This window comes from Callospermophilus lateralis, unplaced genomic scaffold (genome assembly GCF_048772815.1).
Source record: "Callospermophilus lateralis isolate mCalLat2 unplaced genomic scaffold, mCalLat2.hap1 Scaffold_196, whole genome shotgun sequence".
Classification (NCBI taxonomy): Eukaryota; Metazoa; Chordata; class Mammalia; order Rodentia; family Sciuridae; genus Callospermophilus; species Callospermophilus lateralis.
In genome coordinates, this window is record NW_027512968.1 from 1116394 (window position 1) to 1136393 (window position 20000).

A 20000-nucleotide genomic window follows, 5' to 3' on the forward strand; every position below is an offset into this window, starting at 1 on the left:
GAGTCATCATCATGCGACACCAACAAAATCAGGGCTTGCCATTATGGGCAGGTTTTCCGTTGCAGCTGAAGGATGATATGGGAATGGTTGCTTTTGCTTCTAGTGGGAGAGCAGAGACCTTGAACTGCTGTTTTTGCTTCTACAAGGCATGACCACTGCACATTCAATTTCCTGGACCAGAGCATGGCTGATTCCTGGGTCCTCCACTCCAACCTTCAGTGCCCTGTCTCCCCCTGGGCTGGTTAAAGGAAGGTATGGCTTAAGCACCCCTAATCCATAAACCCTGGAATCAAAATGCTCTGAAATCCACAATACTTCGAGAGCCAATATGATACCACAAGTAGAGAATTTCTTTTGACCCCATGTGCAAAATACAAGTGCACTGAAGGTACTGCACAAAATGACCCTCAGGCTGTGTCTAAGATATACAAGAAACAAGTGAGTTTCATCAGACTTGGGTCCCACCCGGGAGGGGTCTCATTATGTACATGTAAATATCCCACAATCTGAAATCTGAAACACTTGTACCAAACATTTCAGTTAAGGGACACTTAACTGTAGCTTGTTCTGCCAAGTCACACAGCATTCAGATGGGCCTTCTGCGAGATGTTTGCACATAGCACAGAAAAAGTCTGTGAGCAAGTGTGATAGATGCAGGATTTAATATTTTTCTTTTCTGTAGATTTTCTCACTGTAGCTAATTGCTAATACACATTGTAGAAGTTTAGGGAAAGTAGATGACGAGGTAGCGATCCCCAAACTGAGGTTCTCTGTATTTCCTTGGCATTTTTTTTAAGGATTTGTGTAGCCTCTCTGTTGTAGCCAGTCACCAGGCAGTGCCTGGGTTTTAGAGTCCAGGCTAGGTCCAGCTCCTTGATGTGGCCTTGTGCTTCCAAGACATCTGCCTGACCAAGCCCTCAAGGTCCACTGATTCCTGGTTCAAACAATGCTGTTTTTGAAGGGAGAAATGTGGTATAGGTCCAGCAAGTTCTTGCACTTAGGTAGTCTTTTTAGGGCCATTTTACTAGCCCATTTGGAAAGATTTTTAAATGTTTGGTGCAGTGATTGACAGTTGTCTCAAAAAAAAAAAAAGAAAAAGAAAAGAAAAGTCTAGCAGTTAACTAATTCAGCTCCTTGCTAAGTGAGTACAGGGCAGGGAGAGTGGTCTGACCTGATTGGTAGATATGCTATAAAGGAGAGAATGCTTAGTTCTGAAACGATTCCCTCCACAATCTCTTTTCTATCAGCCTTTTTGAGTTTGTAAACTGTGAGATGCAGCTGGACAGCATGCATCTGTGGCTGACCCTGTACCCAGCCAGCTCTCACAAACACCACTCCCACCTGTCACACAAGAAAAGCTTATTGAAAAATAAAGTTCTCCCTAGTTTCCTCTAAAACAGTGGAAAACAAAGCAGAGCTCTCTATGCCAGTACAGTAACATTTGGACAGTGACACCTTATTTGCAGAATCCTGCACGACTTAACCCCAGAAGTGAATAGTAGAAAACAGTTGTACCAGGATTTGTTTGAAGACACAGATGCTAATGACCATTAGCTAACAACATCAAGGTTGTGACAGCAACTACAGTAGAAGGGATACACCATCTCCTTTGGCATCAATTGTTATGCTATGGTCCTGTTAATACTTGGGCAGGACAGTGAGCAAGATGCATCTCACGTTTGTACCATCTCAGCTTTGGCAGACACGACAGATGAAAGGTTCCTGACCCACCACTGCATCTGAGTGCCCACTACCACTCTCCCCCTCCCATCGATCCTCCATAGTCAATGACCCTGCCTGCGAAATGGGCACATGCCTTTCCTGCTGTGGGGGTCAGGGAAGGGGTGAGGGACAGTCTTAAGGTGTGGCAGAATCTTGGTTAGATAGTGAGGCTTTGAAGGAGGTAAATTCCAATCATCGCAACCATAGAACTGTAAGACTGCCGATCAGCTGAAGAGAAACCAAAGGAATTTGAAAAAGATACCAAACTCCAGGAAATTCCCCCATATTCCATAATCACAATCTATCCAGAGTTGAGTCGACATGGACGGACAGGAGATAAAACCTTACAATTCACCAGGGAAGCAAGAGGCTAAATCCACTCCCCAGCCCCCAAACAAACAGAAAACTGATATTTAAGTGAGTTGGGAAAACATCATTAAACCAAGAGTAGCCTCTGGGGGAATGTTCTGTAAAGGGCCAAAATCTGTGCCCTGGGCATCAGGTGGCTTTCCCTGGGAGGTGGGCTTTCTCTGGGACCAGGCCCTGGAATTAACCTTTATTTGGTGGAAATATGGGGTAACCAGCCTGTTAAGAGCCACCCTGACCAGCAGGGGGCAGCAAAGGGATTTTCTGGGGAATGTATAAATTTCATTGGTCATTCTTTCCTCTTAAATGACCCAGGAAAGTCTCCATTATTGCATTGCAGAGGCATAGGATTAACTTTAATTCAAAGTGTACAATCTATCTGAGATCTCCTTTAAATTTCCAACTCAAAAAGTTCTTCAAAGAAAGCCCTGGAATGTTCCAGAAGACATCAGTGGGGTGAGGTCCAGTATGTGGCCAAAGGTCACTTTCACCTTTTTCAATCCCAGTTAATAAAGTCTTGCAGCCTTGTTTCACTGGGAGCTGAAGTCTGGCATATTTTCAAATCAGTGCATTCAGGAATACAGTATGATTACAACTATCAGGGTAGGCACAGAACTTGGACAATCTAAACCAGTAATTCCTACAATACTTGGTCAACTTGGAATAATATTTTTATGTAGGTGTTATTTTGAATCAACAGATAGGGAGTGAGCTCTTTATTTCTCAGGCTTTATGAATTGCTAATAACAATATTTTAACATTTACTAGGGCTTACTAGGTGCCAGACACTGTGCTAAAACACTGAATCCTCACAAAACCCTAAGTGCTAAGAAAGCTAGGGTAACTTTTTTCTGCATCCAGGGCTATACAGCTAATTTGGTCTTTTGCTATATGTAAAAACTTGGTGTTCCATTTTTTGTTGAAGCCAACAAGAATGAAAGGAACTCACCCTCAGCTTTACAGAACTGTCAGCTTCCTAAATGAGTATGGATCTATTTATGTTCACCCACTTAGTTACATGAAGATGCTCTGCAACCTCATAGGGAAGGATAGGATTTAGAATAAAGCCAATATGGAAATTAAACTTTTTCAAATAAATAAAACAATCCAGGCTTGGGATAGTAACACATACAACATGGCCTGTCGTTAACAAAATATCTTTTTTTTTTCTTTTAATCAAGAATTTTTGAAGCCGGGTATAGTGGTACATGCCTGTAATCCCAGCTACTTGGGAGGTTGAGGCAGGAAGATCACCAAGTTCAAGGCCGACCTGGGCAACTTAGCGAGACCCTGTCTCAAAAAATAATTAAAAAGAGATGGGGGGAAATGGGGATGTAGCTCAGTGGTAGAGCACTTGCCTAGCACGTGCAAGGTTCTAGGTCAATCCCCAGTACTTAATTAAAAAAAAATTGAGGGGCATAGGAGAAGGTAGTGGTGTCTAACTATATACAGTCTAGGTAAACCACCTTGGTCTGATCTAAAAAGCACACACTCACCTATAAACTACAGCTTCAGTCAAATCCATTTCATTGACACTTGCACTTCCAGTGAAATATACTGCAGCTGTACTCCAAAAGGAGTAATTATTCACCTTCATTAAATCCATCATTCATTCATCCACCAAGGAAATAAAAAAGAGGGAGAGGGGCACAGAGTCTTCCCCTTTCATGATACTAACCAGCCCAAGTATTACCGGGCTACTGCTTCCAATGAGTTCAATGCAATCCCTCCCTGGGCTGGCCTCCTGCCTCAGTCACATCTCAGCAAGTGACAGGGTAGCAGGCAGCTTGGTAACTAGCAGTCCCAAGACATACCCACATTGCGGCCCAGTCTGGAGGAAGCCAGCCCTTCCCTTGGACTTCTCATGATTTCATACGCTCCTCAGGGGTGGGGGGGTGAATGTGCCTGATACACAGACTGTGGCCTAGCGGCCATTTCTGGTGCACAGCCGGAACATCTGTAGTCACTCAAGGACCTAACACTCCTCAACAGCACCCAGATTCCAAAAACCAACCCCAAAGAAAAGTGAAAAGGCACAGCAGAAAAATAAACATCACCAAGTGACAGACTCTAACATTCCAAACACACAGCAAACACAAAAAGGAAACTATAATAAGCACTGACAAAAACCCAATCAAAGCAAAAATGCAAAAAGCATCTCCATTTGTACATGTGCAAATCAAATTGCATACACAAAATTAATGAGGTGTTTACTGGCATTCAAAGAAGTGTGTTTTCCCTTTCTGTTGTGTTTACTCTGGAAAGTATTTACCTTACAAAGGAAAGCTTTCTCTTAATAAATTAGATGTTTTTCCCTTAAGTTTTTGTCTCAAGATCACAATGGGAAAAATAATTCCAAAGGCCAGGCAAGATATGATTATAGCACAGGAAAACATCAATCCTGATTTCGGATCTCTCCCTGTGGATTGGTTATCAATTACAAATCAGTTTAGGTTTCCATATAAAAATAGCAATGGTAAAACTGCTGCAGGCGCCCAGCCCACACTATCAGAGGCACCATCCTTTTTCTTCTTCACACCCCACACTGGGCCAATGGAAACCCCTCCCCAGTTTGCCCTGGAGAACCCAACTTGGAACAAGTCATAGGAGGTCTCGAGGCTGGTACACATTCAGGTGTCACCAACTCCATCAACAATGCCCTTAACAACAGGAGTGTGGGTTACTTGGCCCCAAGAGCAGCAGCCCCAGCCAGGGAACTTAGGTTTACTTCCAGCTGAGACTAGACTTAGGAAGTTAGAGGAATTTTTAAATGGGAGAAAGTGCTCTTCTGGGCTGCCTGATAAGAGGATCAGAAAGGTGAAGAGACCCCCCGAGTCCAGGGACAGATAGGGAGTGATGCTTGAAGCTTCTGCCAGGGACAATGTTGCTTTACAAGGTTTTCTGCTTTCTGAACTCCCAGGCTTCTTGAAACAGTTGTCTGCTAAGGTGGTTGACATAGCCCTGCCTGGGAAAGCAAGCTCAGCCTGCAGGCGCCCCCTGCTGGTGGGATTCCCACATGGTCATCAGCAGCCTGGGAAATTCCCTGAAGAGCCCAGGAGAGGGCGGAGCTGGCCTAGGAATAACAGGTGTGGTAACCCAAGTAAACTTCCACTTGCTAGGGAGCAGCCAAGAGGTCCACTCACAGGGAAAATGTCCTTCCTCAGAGTAAGGATGCCAGTTCTTCCCCTTCCTACTGCAGAAACTGCCATTTCAAAGCTTAAAGCCCGTGCACTAGCTACCATAGCAAACTGGGTTTTATCTGGACTTCCACCCTTGGTGCTGGGCCCAGGCAAAGGCTATTTCCAGCAAGTCCCCTGCATCAGTGCTCTAGGCAGAGGTGTTCTCACTGGTACTTTCCCTTGCAGATGTGCTCAGGGAACACCTGAGGGGTGGAGACCTTGGCTGCCCCTCCCCACTCTCTCTCTGTCTCTGGAACTGGAGGTGAAATTCAGATCCACTGAGCAGTGATCTGAGGGTCTAAGGGGAAAAAAAAGAAGGTTGGATGTGCAGTTGTTATTTATGCACCATGGTAGAAACTGAGAAGTAGGCAATTCAATTTTCCAGATGTAGAGGCTCCCTGCTCCCCCGAAAGCAGAATTTTTCCCTTCCCTCATTTCCTGAAGGCCTACTCCATCATTAGCCTCGCCCAGCTGTTCAACCTGGCAGAGGCTCCACCTGGCTGCACCCCCACAAGCAGGGTGCTAGGAAACGGTTTCTGGTGTGTACTGCAGGCTTTTCAGTACACCAAACCACCAGTCAGAGCTGAGCGGATGATGCTGGCAGCTCCTAAACAGAAAAAGAAGATGGCTCACTCTCACAGGCATGGAGGTGCCAGGGGCCTCATGAGAAACCCACAAACATTTGTAGAGCATGGAAGCAGTGCTTCAGCAGATATGGGAACTTACAAAAAAACAGAGCACAAAAAAACAGGGCTCCAGGGTGTGTGGAAGGTGGTTGCAACATGTCTGCCCAGCCTGCTGGTGAGCTCATTCAGTGGGGTTGCTCAGCCCTCTCAGAATAACTCTGCCTGGAGTAAAGTCTGCCCAACACTTTCACCCTTTGCAAGTGACACCAATGGGAGAGTGGTCAGGGCAGTGCAGGGCACTCATCCTGAGCTGTTCCTGCTCTCCCAGCAAACATCAAATGTTCACTGAGAGCCCCATTCCCTGGACTTTGGTGATATCAGACTTCAGAAGGAATATAACACCAGAACACCTGTGAGGTGTTCTTCGATAATTCCACTAATCTTAAGAGCCGAATTCATTCTTTCCGAAGCTCAGCTGTCTGAATGCTAGAAGGCCATCCCTCCAAGTCCAAAGGTAGTTTAGTTCTTTGAGTCCCACACCTCTACTCTCCTTATAGTAGCATATCAGAGAGGGCCAAGTTACCATAAATTAGCTAACAAAAATTCTACAATCCTGCATTTCTTTTCTAAGGACATTCTAGCCCAATTAGGGCCAAGGTGGGTGGGTTGGTGGGAACACACAGGAAAGGGTCTCTCTTGACTATAAAGCAGATGTCCCTGGCTGTCTTCTGTCCATGACTGGGTTCTCTGGACATGACAGCCATGTCCCCCCTACCAAAGGGGTTAAATGTCCTTTAGCTGCCATTTGCCAAGTACACACAGGATGCCTCCACTTGATGACAATGCCCTGGACAGTTTGCCTGTGTTTTCAAAGCAACAGTTTCTTTTGCTCTGCTGCCACCTGCTTCCAGAAGTCAGGTCCCCATAGCTGCCCTTGAGCACACCATTGGCCCCACTGTACCTGCCTGAGGCAGACAGAGGAACAGCAGTATTGAGAATAACTAACAGTGGGAAATAAAAGAAGAAACGTGTGATCAATCCCCTTCCTCCCTCCCTGTCCCCCTCCCTCCCTCCCAAATAAATAAGTTAATGGGTTTAGGAATGTTCCCAAAGTTCTTTCTAATCAGCTCATTTCTCCTCTTTTGTTTTAAATGAATCATGAGATTTTTTTTCCCCCACCCTGGAGCACCTTCATTGACAATCTCCCTACAGCTGCTCCTCACAAAATAGGAAGGATGTTCCTTGAACCACAAGAAGCCAGGCTCCTTGCCTCACAACTGCTCTTGTGTTTGTTTTGGTGAAAACTCCCTGGGGGAGGCGTTAACCTCAGCGGGAGCAATCCCAAATCCAAACCTTAGACAAAAAATTCAGGCTCTGGCCAGAGTCCCTGAATGATTTCTCCCCCCCTGTCTCTGCCCAGTGGAGCCACCATCTTCCCCAGCAGACTTCATGTGGGGCTGAGCTGGCAGCTGCTATAGGCAGTCTTTACAGAGGGCCACTTGGCCTTTGATGAAGTCCCAGCAGGGGCAGATCCTCTGGTGCCTGGGGTGGGCGCCTGCACAGCTCAAGAGCAGAAGGTCCCCTTGAAACACACAGTGATTGCTCTTGGGGTCATAGGAGGGCTCCAGGATGTCCTTGACCAGCTCTGAGCTTTGTCAGATCATTTCATACCTGAAGAGGAAGAGAAAAGCACATGGGTTGGAAATGCAGGGGACAGAGCTCATCCCTGTCACTGGCCACATTGGCCCACTTGCTGAGGTGTGGGAGACGCATTCAGTTCTCCTGCTGCAGAAATGAAATGGTGCCCCTCTAAGTCTGCAATTCTTCACTTCTAGGAACCTCAGCTCCGGAAACACAGGTGTGCCTGGGTGTACACAGGGGGGTGTCTTTGAGGCTGCTCTGTAATAAAGGAGAACTGGAACCAACTGTCTTCTCACCAAGTAGGGAATCGCCAAATTAACCATGGCCATCCTGTGTCTGTGGAATTCCACACAGAACTCCAAACATGAAAAGTGTGCCCCGGCATGAGAGATGTCCCAGAGGAGGGCAAATTATGAAATAGGACATACAACATGGTCAACCTGGTGTGTTGTGTGACTATCCAAGCCAAGATGGCTGCACATGAAAGTGTTGACGGCGAGCAGAGGAACGGCACTGGGGCTTAGTGCTGGGATTTTTAAGTATTTTTTTGATTAAATGTTCAAAAAGATTCCCATGATATGGCCTTAGTTTCTACTGGTGAGCAATTGGGTGCTCTCCCAGGGACTTCCTGCCCAGAATCTTGGAGTGTCACATGACCCTTCAATACAGCAGATTATAATCTAAGCTACAGAAGAAGGAGCCAAGGCTTCAGGATGTGCAGAGCCAGTGAGCCAGGCCCTGCTCCTGAGGCTTGTGCTCTTCGCCATCTTCTCCCCACAGCAGAGTTGTCTGAGGGGCTGCAAAGGATATTCTGGGGTTTTTTTTTGTTTTTTGTTTTGGTTGTTGTTTGTTTCCAAAGGTACTGGCCACCTATCTCCAAGGGCTTTCCCTCTCACCTGGGATACACTGGTTCACCCCACCGTGGCTTCTCCAGGACAACAAGGCTTAGCCTGGTGTCTTGTGTGGAAGCCAGTTAGGACCTGGTGCTGCACTCAAGTTCCAGAAACAAGGTGTAGGGGGCCGGGCAGACCTGGGTTTCAGTTCCTGGCTTTGTCTCTTAAGAGCTGTGTAATCCCAGACAAAGGACTGAGTCTCTGTGTGGCTCAGTGTTTTCTTCCGTAAAATGGGATAAATAGTCCTTAACTGCAGGAATTAGAGAAACATTTCTAGAGCACTTGGTGGAATCTGGTTCTGAGTGGTGGTCGATAAATATTAGCTATTACTATTATTACTGCCATTGCCATCACAACCCTGGCAGGCCTTGGATGGGTTATGTCACCTTCCTCCCTTGTAGATGGCATGAATCTACACACACCAGCTATTTCCATTGCATTGTTCACAGAAGTCTCACTTCTTGCTTGGACGGAGAGAGATTAGAACAGTGAATTTGAGATTTCCCACTACCTCTGGGAGGCTTCCAGGTGGCAGGGAAAAGCACCACCCTCCTTCTTTCTCCAGCCAACCAAGGGGCCTGAGCCCGGCCTCCTTTGGCCAGTGTTTATCTGGCGATTACCAGCACATCTGCTATGGCTTCTGGGGCACTCTTCCAGGCTACCAGCCTGGCTCCTGCTCAGCCAGGGCTGAAGTCCCACTGCTCCAGGAACCAGCACTCCCTGGGGCTCTGGCTTCCCTGATGCATGCCAACTGGACTCAGCTCCAATGCCTGCTCCGGAGGCCAACACCCCTCTTGACTTGTCCCTGCAGTCACCAGGGGTGTTCTACACTTTCTCAAGTGCCCTAACATCCCTGGCCTTGGTGCCACCTGGGAGATAGTGATGAACTAGGAAGAAGGCTAAAGTGAGCATTTCATGGATTTCCTGAAAGGAAAAAAGAGTCAGAGACTATGTCCTTGTCAGTGTACCAAACTGGCCATCAAAGAGAAAGGGGCATCTGGAGCTGAGCTGGGAATGAAAAGTTTACATTTGGTAAGAAAGAACATGTAATATTTCTCTTTAAAGGTCTCACTTATGTCACTTAACGTCTTCCAGTTCCATCCATTTTGCTTCAAGTGACAAGATTTCAGTTTTTAATGACTCAGAATGATCCATTGTGATTATGTGCCACATTTTCTTTATCCATTCATTGTTGAGCACCTGGGTTGATTCCTTCCAATTTTAGCTATTGTGAATGGTGCTACAATAAACAGATATGTGTGTCTCTCTTTGGAAAAAAAAAGAAAAGCTTACATGTAGAATGTGGCTTTGGGACACAGATTTATGTTTATGCTACTTATTTATGTGGGTGGATTACAGTAGCTGCTGTGACCTCATTCAGACCAGCTGCCTGGAATGTGGCTAACAAGAAGTATGGAAATCTCTACCACAACTCTCAGACCCTGTGGTAGGGGTGGAATTGCTGGAGCCATGAAAAGTCTTTCTATGCCCTCCCAGGTCACCTGTCCCCAGGCTCCTGTGCAGTCTGCTCGTGTGCGTGTACTTGTGAGTGCAAACCTGTGAATGGGTCTCAACTGAGGCTGTAGCAGGTGACACCTGCTGGGGAGAAGCAGAGACTCCCACCGAGGGCTGCAGCAACTGTCACTTCCTGGGGCCACAGTGAAGGCACACCTCAGGCAGCTCCCCAAAGGTTCACTGATGTGTGTTGGGGGTATGTATGACCCTACCCCCTCTCGAACACCACCCAACCCCTGGCCTGAGCATCTCCTAGGTCCCTGGTGTGGGGGGGCTCCCTTTTGTGGGTGTGCAGGTACCTGTTCTGCAGCCCTGGGCAGGCAAAAAGGCTACTCCATCATCCTTGTGTAACTAGTGAGCAAAAGTCACAAGAGAGGTGCCTCACTGGATTAGACAGCCTCCCTAGTCCAGGGGTCCTCAATCCCTAAGGGATCCCCGACCTTTTCAGGGTACACACAGGGCTGCATGTGCCTCTCTGTCCTATCTTGTCAGATACACACACCCTTCCCTTCTTCTCAGAGACTCCAAGCATCATGTGTGTGTCCTCCCATCCACTCTCCCACAGTACCACCTTCTCTCGGACTGGCCCATGACACTTTTCTTACAGGTTGAGTTTGGTAGTTTCTGGGACCCCTCAGTACTCAGTGCACAATTTTTGGCTCTTGAAGAAGAATAAGAGAGCAAATTCTCCTCCCATGGGGCTGCCACCTTCTCCTTACCACAGGAGTTAGGTAGGCTAGGAACCCCAGCACTAGGTGGAGAATGGAAGGTACTGGCCCCTCCCAGACAGGACACAAGCCTGTCCTACATCCTGCTCCTGTTCCTCCCACTGGTCCCTGCCCCAGAGTGCCTGCCTTCTCTCCAAGACCTGGTAACCACTCTGATTCAGGGCCATCTCCTTTCTTGATGCCAAGGCACACACAGTCTAGACTCTACAGCTCAGAAGACCTAAAGGGCCAACACAGATGCACCTCTGCTTCAGACAGTGTTATGCCTCCATCTATCCATCCTATGCTGAAAATATATCAAAACATGCACTGAATACCCAACCTACTGACCACACCAGCTTAGCCACACAGCACCTTGTGAAGCAGGTGGTTCCCTCTGGTGACCGTGTGGCTGACTGGAGTCTCAGTTTAACCCTACGGCCCAATATCGTGAGACAGTATTAAACTACCTGCACAAAGCCTGGAAAAAGATCCAAATTCAAATCTGGAGCACAGTTTCTGCTGAACATCCACACCCTCATATCAACCTATAGTCAAAAAAATTATAAGCTGCCCCATCTTATGTTAGGGGGTCACCTGCATTTTAAAATTTTGGAAGATACACCTTTAAGGGCTAGCTAAGGGCTGGGGAAGTGGCTCAGCAGTAGAATACTTGCTTAGCATGTGTGAGGCCCTAGGTTTTATCCCCAGAAAAACAGAGGTAACCAAAATATAAAGTGGGCTTCATATTAACACATGTTCCTTTTTATGGAGCTCAGTCCTCTCCACTGGGCCATGCTGGAATGATCTCGGCACTTCAGGGGCTTTTTGCCTTCTGGATCCTTCTACTCCTGATCTAGGTGAAGTCTTGCCCAGAGGAGGAATCACAAATGCTCCGAGGTGGTCTCTCCAGCATTTAACAGTTCCCTGCACATATAGGAATTCAAAGACCCCTGGCCTGCTCCTCCCTGATTCAAGATGGCCACATGGATGCTCCAAAGACGTGATTTATGTAATCTGTTAAATTCATACTATACAGTGAGGACAGGTGGCTCTTAAAGGTTGTGGACACCCCAAGATGGAAAAAGCGTAAGCTCAGCTTAGAACCAAGTCCCAAGTTGGAGAAGCAAAAGCAGCCCTAGTTCGTGGAGCTGCTAATTGCTAATTGGCCATGAATATGGATGGGCCAGGATTACCTCCACGCTGAGGAGGCACTCAATAGACTGTCAGATAGCTGGGGTTTTTTTACAACATTATCTGTATTTACAAATGCATGAACAAGTTATTCAGTAGGGCTGTTATGTTCACAGAATTAATTTTAGACGGCTTTATTACGAAATTACCATTCATTCCAGCATCCTGGTAAGAAAACCCAAATATCCACTGTGGGGAGGCGTGGAGGAGACAGCAATCGCCTGGCACAGGGTCTGACTGCAGGACTGTCCCACACCATGCCCCTCTCTACTCTGTGGATCTGCATGGGGCATGAAGGAGGAGGAAAAGGCGGCAGTCTGGCCAGGAAATTGGTTTTTGAACTCTATCACCTAGAACTGCCTGGAAGGAGGGGCCATTCTGTTCTTCAGCAAGAGATATCCATTATCATCCTGTTATCACCCAGGATGTCCCCACTCTACAGCTGAGAAACTGATGGAACAGAGGGCACTGGCCCCTTTCCCAGCAGTTGGTTGCCCTTTTTCTGTTCCCATTGACCCAGACCCTTACCCTAGAGGCAGGCCACCTGCATGGGCTCCAGGCTAGTTCTGAGCCAGATATCAGTCACTGTACTAAGTGCCATGACTCCCTCCCAGGCTTGGAGGGAAGACCCACTATTCAGGAGTCCCATGCAGGTCTCATTCCCAGGAGGCACCTTCTTGTCCTCCGTTTTCCAGAAGGGGCTGCATACAGGCAGAACTAGGAGTACAGTGCCACATCTGTACCAAGCAATTTCAGAACTCCAATACAGTGCTCAGGGTTCTCAAAAAGCCATCTTGCCCTGGGAGATATCTACAAACTGAGCCAGTGGAAAGCCAGCCCCAGAATTCAACATCTCTGCTGTGGAGTTGGAGGTTCCATGTCAAAACCAGCCCTCTTAGGAAGCTCCCTCCCCTCCCTCTCTGGCCTGTGCTTTTATGTTGATGGTGGAATCAAGGTAGCCTCTAGTTACCTACCCCATAAAAAGCCTGGTTCCCCTATAAAAAGAAAAAACAGCATCCCTCAGAGTCCTGCTCAGGAGAGCATTCCTACCAGTGATGCTGGAGACCATGCATTCCAAAGGGAGTTTTATACCATGTTTCAGGACAGCAAGACACACAGGAGGAAGCAGGCCAGCTCAGACCACCATGAACAATAACGGCAGTGGCAGGGTAGGAAGCCAGAATGGGGGATAACTGATCCCCAAGACCACTCTATTCCTGAAACATCTCCTTCAAGCCTAGGACAGCACAACCATTGGACTGAATCTTCACAGTTAAGATAGCAGTCCTTATTGTTTATAGACATGTTTCTTGGAGAAAATCCCTTATCAGGGAAATTAAGGTGGGAGACTAGATGGTGGACCAAGGTGGGGAGTGATAAAATTTAGGAGAGCAGAATTCATACTGAGAGGGATCAGGAGGCAGAAGCCAGAAAAAAAAACCTCATGTGGAAATCTTGGAACTGTAGATGTCAAACTCAAATGCTGATGCAAAGGGAAATGAATGGCATCACTAAACAAATTGCAAGTATGAGGCAAGAAATTCCAGGAACATAAAGGCCCCCCCGATACAGCCCTGGCCAACATTCCCAGGCCTGCACCTGTGTGCTGGGGAGGGACCCAGCAGTCAGGTCTACTGAGGCCTGATGCATGATGCACCAAAGGTTCCCGAGGAAAGTTGGAGAGGGGAGGGGACCAGAAGAGGGGAAGGTGGCACTTGGAATCTGTTTTGGGCAGTTTTGTGCCAGCTGCTCCTCCCCATTTATCAATCCTTTCTGACTCCAAAGTTGAAGATGCCACCTCTTTCCTATGCTGCTCAGACTCTGCCAGGGGCCATCTAGGGATCTGCCTGCTGCCAGAGGTCTCAGGGGTGGGTCCACCCATGGCTATGATTCTGTGCCACCTCCATTCCCTGTTCATGGGTATGGCATTAGCAAAACCAACATCTCCCATGATCTCCAAGGCCAGATGTGGCTTTATTTATGCAAATACAATGTCCCTACACAGATCCCAAGTATACCAGGTGACTTCATCTTACTGAACACTGAAAATGTAGGGGTCCAGCTGCAAACTGCTGCCTTCACCTCATCTTTCCCCTAAAGCCCACAGCCTGGAAACTGAGAATGAGCACCTCTCAATTTGACTCTAACCCAGAAAGCTCACAGAGGCTGAGTTGACCCCCTTCCATTCTCTCTCCCCATCCCAAGGCACTTACTTCAGTAGGTCCTTGTCCTTGTTGAGGTGCTGGAAGAATGATGGCTCACAGATGAGCTGGTTCTCCTGGCACACCTGCTTGCAGGACTGCCCAGGCTCAGCAAGCTTCACTTGTAGGGCACTGAGGGGCGGCCACATCACCTGCCCGTGGCAGAAGTCCTAAAAATGAAAACACAGCCATCAGCCAAGGGACCAAGGATGCAACTGGGCATCTCCACCTCTGCCAAACCATCTGGAAGATGAGAGGGACCCACCATGCTGTGAAAGAAGAGTGAACAGGATAGTTGGGAGCCAGTTGGACACACCCTGAGCCAGGTCTTGATTTGTCTCATTACCAGCTTCCTCAACCATAAAGGGGGATGACAGCATCATCTCCCATGCAGGGATGAGGGGCGAGAGGTGACATCTGCAGTGCACACAGAACCTACTATGGTTTGAACATGAGGTGTCCCCTTAAAGCTCCTGTGTTAGTGAAGGAATACTCAGAGGCAAAATGATTCATTTATGAGAACTGTAACATTGGTCTGTCCTAATTTGAATGGGTGGCAACTATAGGCAGGTGGGATATGGCTGGAGGAGGTGGGTCACTGTGGGTATGTCCTGGAAGGGTGCATTTTCCCTGCTGCCCCTAATCCTTTCTCTCTCTGCTTCCCAGCCACTATAAGATGAGCCCCTTTCCTCTACCACTGCCCTTCTGCCATGCTGTTTGGCCTCATCTCAGGCTCAAAGCAATGGAGTTAGCCAACCATGGACTCAATCTCTGAAACCAGGAGCCCCAAATAAACCTTTCTTCCTCTAAGTTCTTTGTTTAGGCATTTTGGTCACAATGACAAAAAAGCTTACTAACACAGTAACACACTGGCCCACAGGGGTGGCTATTCACTATCGTCACATCACTAATGCCCCAAAGGCTATCACAATCTGCCCTTGAAGGCACAGCCTCACCCACCTGCACCAGCTGGCCAGTTCACCCCTCTCTGAGTCTCAAGTCTTGGTAAGAATATACTGAAATTTTGCAGCTACCTAGTATGACCTTGTTTTAACTCAATGACTGAGGCTGTGAAAATGCTGAGGCTGTGAGGTGGAGGATGCCACCAAGGACCCGTAGGCATCCAGAGCATCACCAGACACAGTCCAACATCTTTTCCAGGGACTCTGTGCTTATTGGTTGAAAATAGTGACTACTATGTCACAGGAACTCGACAAGTAGAGACATATGCGAAGGACATAGTACCCCTAACAACAGGGTTATGTGGGGCAAAGCCAGTCTCTCTGGGATGTAGAGTGAGGAAGTAGCACGCTGGAGGGAGACGCAGGGGTGAGGGCATCATGAATGATGAGAAACTGGAGAAGGGAGGGGCAGCCACTCTCTGACCTGGGACCTCCTGTCAGCTGTGCCCAAAGCAACCTTATGTAAGCGCCAGGGCTGGGATGCATGACCCTGGTGCCCAGAGCTGGTTCTGCTTGCCCAAGGCAGAATGGACCTGTGAATGGACCCAAGGCAGAATGGCTTCAAGTCCCCAGATGACACAACCTGCTGAAGATGCTACCTGCACAGGAGCACAGAGGACCTGTGTGTGATATTCCCTCAGGGAAGTGCCAGTCCTCAGGAGTGACGATTAGAATGCTGGGTACATGCGTGCCTTCTGATAATGCACCCCACAGAAAGAGGGGACACATGCAAAGAAACCATCTGAAACAGCACGGCAGCATTGGAAAGATGAAGCAAAGAGCTTCATATCATCCAAAGGTTGTATTTACACAGACACCTATTTAGGACAAATAATACACCAAATGAGGAGGTTTCCATGCACTGATGTAAGAACATCTCTGAGGCATGCTGAGCAGTGAGAGGAACCAGGTAACGGGGCCTCCCAGTGTGTTTCCATCTGTGGCAGGCGCTGAGGGGAGGAGGCACAGACATACAGAAACGTGTGTGTGCTATTCCAAGAACACCTCCTGCTGGTCATGATGCTGCTGAGAAGTGAAACGCAGGACTAGGCTCAGGAGATTCACTTTGCAATGTGTGTCCTTCTGGAAGACTGTATTTTTCCTCAGGTTTCCTTACCCACTTTGGTGTGGATGAGGAAATTAGTCATCTCAGGGCCCAGAGCTCCTGGCACTGGGGCACACAGAGGAAACGTTCTGTCCCACCCTTGTTTGTTGCAGAGAGTGTTGCATGAGGGACCTCCTACTGCCCAGCAGGTCCTCTAGCAACGAGAAGGGTGTGGCTCCCCAACAAACTGTATCCAACAGGGGCCTCTGGCACTTCTTGTGTGTTAGTGTTTTCATTTTTTTTAAACCTTATGCCTGTATTACTTTTTAATGAGTAAGCCAAGACACAGCAAAGAGAGCAAAGTAACCTCCCTGATTCTGCAGCCAGCAGCCATCAAGGTCCACCCTGCCTCTCCCGTTTACTAGCTATGTGAATCTTTGGGCAAAAATACTTAACATTTGGAGTTTCAGTTTCTTCCTCAGAAAAAACAGAGAGAAAGACAGTGATGATTACCTGTGCTGCCTCCTTCTTAAAGGAGGTTAAGCTGCTGAGAAAGGCAGTCTCCAGGTGGCCAGCCCCTGGCAGGACCTTCTCTTTCAGTCTCTACAAAGGACTGCATCAGGCAGGCCCACTGCGGGTCTCCACGTCACTCTCCCCTGATAGGGAACTTGACTCCACCAGTCTGAGTTTGTGGAGAAAGAACAGAAACGCTTCCCCCAACAGTGGGTAGGAAACCTAGAGCCGGATTCCTAGCCACGGAAAGCACAAGACTCCAGAATGGTCTAATAATTCAGAGATAGGGAGAAATACACTGGATTACTTAGGAATGTTGAGATGCAGCCTAATCTTCTGAAAGTGAGGCATGGTGGCAGGTAAGCAGGGTGTCCTGAGACCTACACAGCCCTGGGCATCACTAGGCAGGAAGACACATCTGACTTCTCACATTCACAGTGCTTTTGAGTACAGTCTAAGCCCTTGCTCAGCCAAGGGCAGCAGCAGTAATGTGGGCCTGGACACTGTCACTAAGGGTGACAGCATGACTGCACAGACCCGTTATCCAAATGGGACACTGTGCACTGCTGGCCACTGCTCTTTTGTATGACAGCACAGGGAAGCCTTGCATTTTATACCCTGTCCATTCCACCAGGATGACCGTCATCAGATAGGAAGAATGAACATACACCATGACGTGAAGTTATTGGTTATGAGAACGGAGAGCTGCAGGGGCATTTGGAAGATGTCCAGGTCGACATTACTGTGCTGTTCACGGCTGTGCAAGAGCTTAGACTGGACTTAAAAGCACTGTGAACATGAGAAGTCAGATGGGTCTCCCTGCCTAGTGGTGGGTCTCAGGACACTCCGTGTGGGTCTCAGGACACTCCGTTCACCTGCCACCAATGTGGTTTGCCTGGCTGGCTAATGTAAGCATCTTTGCTTACAATTCCTTAGGAAAAAATGGATAACTACAACAGCTTTTAACAATAATAATAAAGAGATGTGAAATCCAGCACACTCCAAAGTCTACAGCACAGGCAAACAACCAGCAAAATGACATCAGACCATACCTGCCTCAGATGAAGCCAAGTGGGACTTTCTTTTTGGATTGTCCCAAAGTCCCATCTGTTAAAACCCGATCTCTGGTATAGCACTACTGGGAGGGGCTGGATCATGTTGGAGCTGGGACCTAGTGAGAAGTCCTAAGGTAACTGGGAGTGTGACCTGAAGGTGATATTAATAATCTGGCCCCATCTTGTCTCTCTTTGCTTCCTGACCATGAGGTAAGAGGTTTTGCTTGGCTTTTGTGTGAGTGTATGTGGCATGAAGTAGTAACACAGTCCCAAAGCAATGGGGCCAATCAATCATGGACAGAAACCTCTGAAACTATGTGCCCAAGGAAACATTTTTGATTTTTAAGTTGATTATTGCAGGCATTTATTATAGTAACAGCAAGCTAACTAACACACCTGGATTAGGCTGGGTGATTAAAAACCCATGAAGGATAAAGTGGAGCCTGTATTTTATTTATTTTTCTAAGAAAACTGACATCTCTCTCCATGAGCACCTCAGAGCTGAGGAGAGCTTCTCTGCACCTCTTGAGTAGGAGGAAGATTAAGAAACTTTCTTTTGTATTTATTCTCAGCCTGTACAAGGCCAGAACTAAAGTTAGAACACAGATCCCGCTGTGTTGGAGAGGAGATGATGTGGCAAAGGACTGGATGGACAAAATTTGAGGCCCTACCATGTGGCACATTACACAGCAGGTCTGACCTTCATTAGAATGATGTTAACAGGGTGTGAGAATGGCGGCAAATGTCAGGTGCACCACGAACACTTGTCTCCATCCTTAGGCTCCTCCTGGGAAGAGCTGCCTCCACCCTGTGCAGCTTTCAGGCCCACCTCATTGGAGAAACAGACTAGGCACCCCCAGATAAACAGATGTCCCAAACCTGGTCTAGACCAGGGCAGGGCAGGGCAGGGCTGCGAGGTCTGGCAATGGGAGTTGGCCTTAAAGCTACACCGTGAGCTTCCTGCTTCTTCATCAACCTCAGCAGCCACCCTTCTTGGGTCCCTGGCAACAGGCCTGCTCAGCTCACTTCTGCACAGCAGCGTGGGGGCTCCAGGCACCTTGCTGCTGCTCACCAGGAAGACTGTCTGGCATCCTCCCAGGAGGCCCAGAAGATCAGGAATAATAAAAATAGCAGCAGGACCTTCTTAAAGCTTGGGGAACCATCTGGAAAGCCTGAAGGTGATAAGATGGAACAGAGGGAGCCTGAAGGTGTTATCAGAAAGCACAACAGGAGTAAGGTAGGAGGGACCTGGGGGCTTGGGCTGAGATCCTGGCCCCCTGAGGGGGAGGGCTTTATAGATATAGTCTCCCAAGCTTTCTATGCCTGTCCTCTCACATAAAACTGGGATAGTACCATCTGCCCTACATCCCTGGATAATTTCTGTGGAATGGAAGTGAGAGTACTAAGGAGAAGGTCCCTGAGATATTCAAGGTAATGCTCTAGGCTGGACCATTCTGAATAGTCAAGCACAATTAGTAGAAATTTGGTGACTAGTCGAAATATTTGTTTGAGAGGCATGCAGATGGAGTGTGTTCTAGATATACACAGATATAAACAGCAATTTCCAATCTGGTGAACAAGCCCCCGGGAAGAAGAACTGGGCCAAAGCCTCTGGACCATTGCTGCCCTGGTCCAGAGGCTGAAGCCAAGCAGGAGGGGTAACATATGACAATTCATGCAGGACAGCCTCCGGGCCCAGATGCTCGCAGGTGGAAATGGAAGTCCCTGCCAGAAGCCTCCCCTCACTGAAGGTGCAACCCCTACTGGGTGCTCACAGGAGGCTGGAGGTCTTCTGTCTCATTCAACCTCAGCACAGGCTAACATGGCAACACCAAGGCACCTTTTCTCCTCGCTGCAGGCACACATTCACTCATATGTTCATTCAACACATATTTGCTAAGAGATAGAAAAGCACCATTCATTCACAACTTCACAAATGGCCGTTCAAGCCTTATGCTGGGTATTAGAAATAGGAACACGAAAGAGACACAGTCTCTGGACTCAGAGGTTCAGTGCACAGGCTAGTAAGAGAGGCTGACACTTAAAAAAATTACAGAACAGAATTAAACTCATGCCCAAGAATGAGGTCACCTGGAGGAGCAAAAGAGTGACAGTGGTAGCAATTAGAGAAGGCTTTCAGAAGATAAGGATTTTCTAGGATGGGTTTTGCAGGCTGAATAGGAGTTAGTGGCTTACCACTAACAAGGTGTTTTGCATATAATTGGTGCTCATCAAAGAGATGTTGAACAGAACTAAATGGTCTTGGCATCCTGGAACTCTGATAGCAACAGAAATAGAAAAGGAGACTATTCCAACCTAATGAGGCATTTATGCAGCCAAAATGAGATATACACAGTAATTTCCAATCTGGTTAACAAGCC

At 47.7% G+C, this 20000-nt stretch overlaps 1 pseudogene; it reads right to left on the reverse strand.

Moving 5' to 3' along the window:
- Positions 1-7290: 7290 nt before the first annotated feature.
- The window catches only part of LOC143640362 (alpha-1,6-mannosylglycoprotein 6-beta-N-acetylglucosaminyltransferase A-like), a 97802-nt pseudogene continuing 85092 nt past the window's right edge, over positions 7291-20000 (reverse strand).